We start from the raw sequence: 7,749 nt of genomic DNA, 5'->3' as shown, positions 1-7,749 counted from the left end.
AATTGTTCAAAATGAACAAAATTCACAGTCGCCAGACATGTTTTTGAGTATGACATTAACATCAAAAAAAAAAAAAAATCATGGTATTTGACTGTGGGATCAAGTGGACTTTCAAATCCTTGGAAGTACTTTATATTAAAAAGAGGTTTATTTAATCAATAAATAACATTTGAACTATGATGATCCCTATTCAATCCTGTGTAAGGCAGGAAACTAATTGGCCCATTACTCAGAATAGCAATTTGGCAAAAAATATCAAGGTATCATTTACAAAATTATCCATAACTTGAAAAGTATTGATGCTATTTATATAATTTTGGTATCATTTATTGTCCAGTGCTTACATTTCAATTCAAATCATGAAATGTCAAAAATGTGACTTGTTCCTGGTTTTGTCCGAGCGGGTCAAACATAAAGAATGGTGACACACAATATGTATGATATTCATATAAGTTTTAATTGCAAAAGAATCTTTTTATTTTCATTATACAGTACATTATTTTAATATCTTACATGATTGATATAGACGAATCCAATGAGCCAAGTCATGGTCAGGATTTGGTCGGCCATTATTGGGTCCCCGCAGCACCTAACTGGCGTTGTGAGTGCCCAATTGGGTGGATTAAAGCCGCTTAAAATTCGATGTTGTATTTTTTTGTGTTGTAAACTGTTATCATTCTTTTGTCTATGTGTAGCACAGGTGACAGAATGCAGTTTAAAATACCCTCCAAGACCGCATCATTTCACATTTTAGGTGAGATGGAGCCGACGGGGACCCAGCTAATGGTGCAGGAATGCGTGAATTTGGATTCGTCTATAAGCAAATACCTGTTTGTACTCGTATACCTTGGGTTTACTTATTATTGAAGTGAAAACCCAGTGGTGTTGCACCACAATTTTATTGGGGGTGGGCAAAGTAAAAGTTTCCTAAAATTGGGTGATTATAACCAAAAATAGTGGAGTTTCAGTCCTGACTTGGCGGCAAATGGGGGGGGGGGGGATTGCAAAGAAAAAGTACCCCAACCCGACTGTGAATACCCAACACCAGTCGGTTAAACCATGTACAATAAACTGCACAAAAAGCATCATGACACAGGCAGCCGGTATGATAAACAGAGACAGTACAAACGCTCACTCGTATGGTACATATTTAAATTTAGTAAATTCATGTCGCATACCACCTGTTTTGACCATGTTGACATAAATAAAGTGGCAATTTCTTGAAAGAAATTTCAGCAAGCAAGATGTGGCAATTTACAGTAATACTTAAGATTTAAAAAATGACAAAATTTCAAGCTATTGGCTTCTCCAAAGTGCATTCCCAGTCCATTTGAAAATGATAAGTGGTGCAACAATTTAAGAGACATTTCACTGTCTTCATTATGGAGTTTATCCACTTTACTCATGCGTGACCTCTAACAAAAGGCGCTGATTCCCGTAGTATTCCTCATTCAAACCAATTCAATGCACGACCTGGAGTTACCTGCATGACTTTGGCGGGCTATTTTGAAGCAGTCATGGTTGCACATGCAGGTTCTTCTTTTGAAAGTCCTAAAAAAGGTATAGCAGTCGCTGATAGGATATGCAACTTTAATATAGAACATGGATAACTTCTATTGGCGTATTGTAACGAAAAATTCAACGCAAATATTGTCATTTTTAGAAAGTTACCTTTTGTCAACAACTTTGGATACAAATAGAGGACATTTAGTTGTATGAGGACATGCAAAGTATCAAAATGAGAACAATAAATCTATCTATCCATAGGAATATCTCATTCTAATACATGTTCAGGCCCGTACGCAGGGGTGGGGGGAGTGCGGAAAACGCAGGGGGAGTGCGGAAAAGTATACAAAAAGTCCCAAAATTTCAAGAATTGTGAGCGTAGCGAGCAAAAAAAATCAGTTTTTTACGCTTTTTTGGACAAAAAAGGTCAAAATTTTGTCCACTTTTCACAAAATCGCCTGTCCCCCTTGGAAAAAGTCCACTTTTTAAAATCAGCACCCCCAAATGAAATCCTGCGTACGGGCCTGTACATGTTTCTTTAAAGAAATTGTCTCTTTTTTAAGTACAATACTATTTCAAGCCCAGTTTATGATGTATCGGGTGTAACTGTGGTGTTTTGGGTATAGGTACCAGTGGCGTAGGGTCATAGGGGCACAGGGGCATGTGGCCCCCAATCGGTCTGAAATTTTAGGAAATCTCATAGGAAAATTGCTGAAAAACAGCTTGTGCACCCCAATCAGACCCATGCTATGCCACTGATACATACATGTAGTGGCCAACCAGAATTGCAATGGTGGTAGTCTACCTTCATTTTTTTTTACGTCAAGCATCTAGGCATTAACAGCTAAAATCTAGAAAATAACGCTGATGAAATTTCGGACAGGCACCTGGTGAAGGGAGCTGCCATAGATAGCAGACCTGCCAACCAACCGAAGTCAGAAAGAGGGACATTGAGACCAAAACCTTGTACATTTACACAAAACAGGTACCTACAAATTCAAAGACTTGAGGTGTGCAATACTTTCAGAATTTAGGGAAGGTTTTGCAGGTCTAAATTTATCCCAAGAGACTAAAGAGAATACTATATCAAAAATTTAAAGTGAAATTTGTATCATTTTCTGCTGTTCTTACATTTAAATTTGCCATCACTGAAATTTTCAGAAAGCAGGACTGTCCCTCTTTTTCACTTTGGAATGAGGGACAGTCCCTCAAAATGAGGGACAGTTGGCAGGTCTGAGATAGCTGGTCTGGGTATTTTTACAGGACAGGCAAGTGAAACCAATAGTCAGGCTCATTACCCTGATCAGAACCAATCAATATTATTAAAATATAATAATTTCAATATTGGGTTGCAGAGGGGGTAAGTCAACTCATATCGACTATTTTTTACCCCCTGGATTAACCACACAAATATCAGAGAAAAAAACTACACACTTTTTATAGTATTCCATCATCAACATTTTAATGCGACACCATCAAATAAATAATTAATAAGCCAGTTTGTCTTTAAAATAAAGTGTTCAAATGGGCTATTCCAGTTGAAATCCACACTACCCCTGTGGAAGATTTCAGAAATATCTTCCACATGGGGAGTATGTTTTTCAAATGTAATTGGTCAGGTTTATTCATTTTGAAACCCATACTCCCCCTGTATATGGCTTTACAAATATCTTCCACAAATGGAGTGAGTATTTCAAATTGAAGTTATCCTATTGTGTATTCTATTCAAAATTTATACTCCCTCTGTGCAAGACTTGAGCTAAATCTTCCACATGGGTAGTGTGGATATTAAATAGAATAACCCAATCCATCCATAGAATTAAAAAAGGTCATAAGGTCATATTTATAGTAATAATAATGTAGTTACCTTTAAGCATCAAATTGTTTGTATCTGAAGCTGAATTTATACACATTTGTCGAGCCCAAAGTGACGTCGCTTTTTCCCGGTTGAAATATTTTAACTCTTGAGCAATGTTGCTGAACCTATGCACTGCATTGATCTAATTACCGTCTACCAGCTAGATCTATTATTTTGCAATTTACTATTTGCAATTCTCACCTTGCAAAAGTGAATTAAATCAATGCAATAAGGCCAAAAAAAATTGTTTGCTTGCCCTCCACCGACCGACCCAAAATAAGGGTAGGCCCTTTTCAAATTTTTTTTTTTTTTAGATTTTAGTTCATAACTTTGATGGTTTTTTTATTTCTTTTTCTGTGTGTAAATTTCATTTCAAAGCTAAATTTGGCCAACAACATTTTAAGAAAATCATTACGTAAACTCATATAACATTTCATAATTTATTATAACTGTCCATTCCTGAATCCATGTTGCCAATAGAGGTTATCCACTTTACTCATGTGTGACTTCTAACAAAAGGCACTGGTTCCCGTAGTATTCCTCATTCAAACTAATTCAATGCACGACCTCGGAGTTACCTGCATGACTTTGGCGGGCTATTTTGAAACAGTCATGGTTGCACATGCAGGTACTTCTTTAGAATGTCCTAAACAAGGTATAGCAGTCGTTGATAGGACATGCAGCTTATAGAACATGGATAACCTCTATTAAACTTTGCATCTTATGCCTGTAAGTATAAATGAATCTATTTCTAGTCATTTCGTCGACGGGTCCTTAAAGAACTTTAGCAAAATTACCCTCGATTAGAGAAAAGCGAGGGTAATAAATTTTGTTTCACTTGTTTCATTTTCTGATATTGGATTTCATAATTTGATCTCATATACCTCGACACCTGCTGATGTTTGACCTTTTGCATGTCAACACATTCCTGGTGCTCTGGAGGTCAGCTGGGCAGGGGAGTGAGTTTCAGGGCTGGAATTGCCAGAGGGCATATAATATGGTGACCCAAGTGAAGTCCAGCTGGTTCGGATGACAGATTGACCACTGTGTTTTTAAGACTAACTTTCATGCTCATGGCAATTGCCATGGCAACTGGCTGTCAAAGCTGAAAACATTTGAAGAAAGCATGGATTCAGAAGTTTTAAGGATATGTACATGAAATGTGTCATGCGTATCGATGGTCTGAGGTATTGATTTATCTTTCCACATGACCAATGCCCATTGCCTAGGCCTATTTTAGTAGTGTGTCATTAAAAAAACAAATTCTGACCTACCGACCCACCCAAAAAAAATCTCACTGGAAGGCAAGCAAACAATTTTTTTGCCTAATCATCAACAATGGATTACATAATTTATGCATACTTTTTAGTATCTTATATATTTCAATCAAATTTGCAAAAAGCCACTGTTTGCAAGCGCAAACACCTTAATGTGGTAACCCACATTTCAACTGCCAAGTGCCAGAAGTGGGTAAGTGCAATAGCTGCCACATGTACCTGCTATGTGTAGATGAATACTAATTACCAAATGTTTACATGGCAGCTATTGCATTTACCCACTTCTGGCACTGAGCAGTCGATTTAAGTAAATTTTTTAATGGGATTGTCAGCCTAATGTAGCCTATAAAATTCGAGAATGAAAACATATTTTTCATAAAAACATGATTATGATTGATAGCATTACAACTGGGCTATTCCACTTGAAATCCACACTCCTTATGGAAAACATGACCTTAATCTTCTACACAGGGAGTGTGAAAATCAAATGGGGTTACCTAAATGGGTGGCTCCATTTGAAATCTACACCTCCTGTGTGGGAGACAAACATCATATCTACCATAGAGTGTATGGATTTTAACCGGAACAGCCCATTGTTTGTTGACAAAATATTTTGAATATAAACTCAATAAGCGCCCCCTGAAAATGACCGACTTGAAGTGCCTGTGCCTGGTCAAATACGGTACTGAAAAGACAACCTCGCTTTCTGAAATTTACTTCCATAAATTAGGGTCAAAATAAGAGGAAACTGACACATTTACAAAATGCTATTTTCTGTTATTTGAAATATTCACTTTCTCTATTTTTAATCGGAGATTTAAATATTTGAAGTGGAAAAAATTAGGCTAAAGAGCATAATGATACCTATCTACATGATTAAGAAAATACATATTTAATATTTTTGTTGTTTTCCTGTAGTTATATTAAACATACACATATACATGCAATCTTACACAAAGAAAAAAAAAAAAAACCACTCTGTTCTACGGACGGACGGACTAGTCCAGGTCGGGATTTTTTTTTTCCAAATTTTTTTTTTCTGGAAGAGGCTACTTGTAATGTGTCATTCCATTTAAAATTCACACTCCCACTGTGGAAGATTTTGGAAATATCTTCCACAGTGGGAGTATAAATTTTAAATGGAATGAGCACATTAAGCAGCTCCATTTGAATATCATACACCCTCTGAGAAAAATTCAACTTGAATCTTCCACTGAGGGAGGGTGAGTTTTAAATGGAGCAGCTAATTTGTTCATTCCATTGGAAATTCATACTCCCCTGCGAAAGATATTTCCAAAATCTTCTGCAGGGGTAGTGTGGATTTTAAATGGAATAGCCCAATGGCCCTAAAAATCACTGAAAGCTTTGAAAAATTTGTGGAAAATTTCAGTCAAAATTAATCCACTTTGGCCAAAAAACAGCCGTTTTAATTACATACATTAAAAAAAAATTCCTCCAAATTCCTGTAGAACAGGGTGGTTTTTTTTATCGCCTAAGCTTACACCCACCCACCCACTCTAGCCTTACATATCCATCCGATTATTATAAGTTTCATACACATTTATACACTGACTATCACAAAAGATTCACACAAAATTCCACCATGGATTATACACTTAAAAAAAACTACAGCTAAGTCTGATGAGATCAAGTCATTTGAAACTAGAAATGTCGCGGTTTTCGACGCAAGGCGTTGAATGGGATGCCTCCACCCGGATAACCCCAAAATGACCTTGCAATGACCCCTTGGTGACCCCGGATGACCCTGAAATGACCTTCCAAAAATGTGGCTCTAAATGTTGACTGTACCCACCAAGTTTCATGCCCATACGACCAATTTTATTAATTTGACCTCAGATGACCCCTTGGTGACCTCGGGTGACCCTGAAATGACCTTCCAAAATTTTGGCTCTAAATGTTGTCTGTACCCACCAAGTTAAAAAGATGGAGAGTCCATTCACAATCGTGGCAGTCATTAAAAAAAAAAAAAACATAAGTGATGCGATCAAGCAAAATCAGTCGGAACTCAGAAATAATGATTTTGAGATATTGCCTTTGTTCCCTGTTGTTTTGGAAACTCTTTAATTGCTCATATCTTTGGAACTGGTTGTTCAATTTCAATGGGGTTTTCTGCAAAATGCAGCTTTGAAACTGCCTTTTCACTATCCTTTAAAAACTGGAAATTTAGTATTTCCCGAGTTCCGACTGATTTTGCTTGATCGCATCACATATAGGTATGCATGGTTGTGGAATCGATCTAGAGACCTGTCATCTTAAGCTATCTTAGAACTGTCCTCCAACATGGCGTCCATTTCAACTGTTATACCGTTGCCAAGTTTTCATCTCTTTTCCTTTCCAGATTTTCATCAGTTAGCTGCTAGTCCACAGACTAAATGTCAATATGCTATCCCATATCTCTTTAGTTCAGAGGTCACTGAAATTGTACATGTCCCAGGGGCGGATCCAGGAATTTTCAATAGAGGGGGCGCCGAGCCACCACTGCCGCAGCTCGGCGCCCACACGAAGTTAGGCGTCCCTCTGCAAAAATACACAGAGTCGGGCGCCGATCTGCAAAAAATAGAGGGGGCGCGCCCCCCTCTAAATCCGCCCCCGTAAGGACGGTGTCCCATCAGACTAAGCTTACTTATTCCCACTGCACAAAGGAAACTCATATGAAATGTTTCAAAACATAAATTCTAAACAAGCAAGAAATAGACTATATATATAAAGATTTCATCAAATTAAGGGTGCAAGAAAGCCCAATCTACTAAAGCTGCCAAGTGACATGTGTACAATATATAGAATACAAGAAATTGTCAAATGTCTACAGGGTAGCTATTGCAGATAGGCCCTCCTTGGACTAATCCCTTGAAATAATCTTTCGACCATGGGCAGGAAAAACCTCGTATGTGTCTTTGGCCCTTGAACATGTTTAAAACAACACTGCCAACAACAGGGGCCAATGACACATAGAATGTTTTTCCTGCCCAACAACATTATGATGAATGCAGATGAGTGTTACACAGGTTAGGAAGACAGCACAGAAAGCATTCAAATGCATTTCTATAAATAGCATAATAAAAACAATCCATCAGCAAGATACAGTGT

Source organism: Amphiura filiformis, chromosome 6 (assembly GCF_039555335.1).
Source record: "Amphiura filiformis chromosome 6, Afil_fr2py, whole genome shotgun sequence".
In the NCBI taxonomy this organism is placed as follows: Eukaryota; Metazoa; Echinodermata; class Ophiuroidea; order Amphilepidida; family Amphiuridae; genus Amphiura; species Amphiura filiformis.
The sequence above is the reverse complement of the archived record's forward strand: the minus strand, read 5'-3'. Positions refer to the sequence as shown.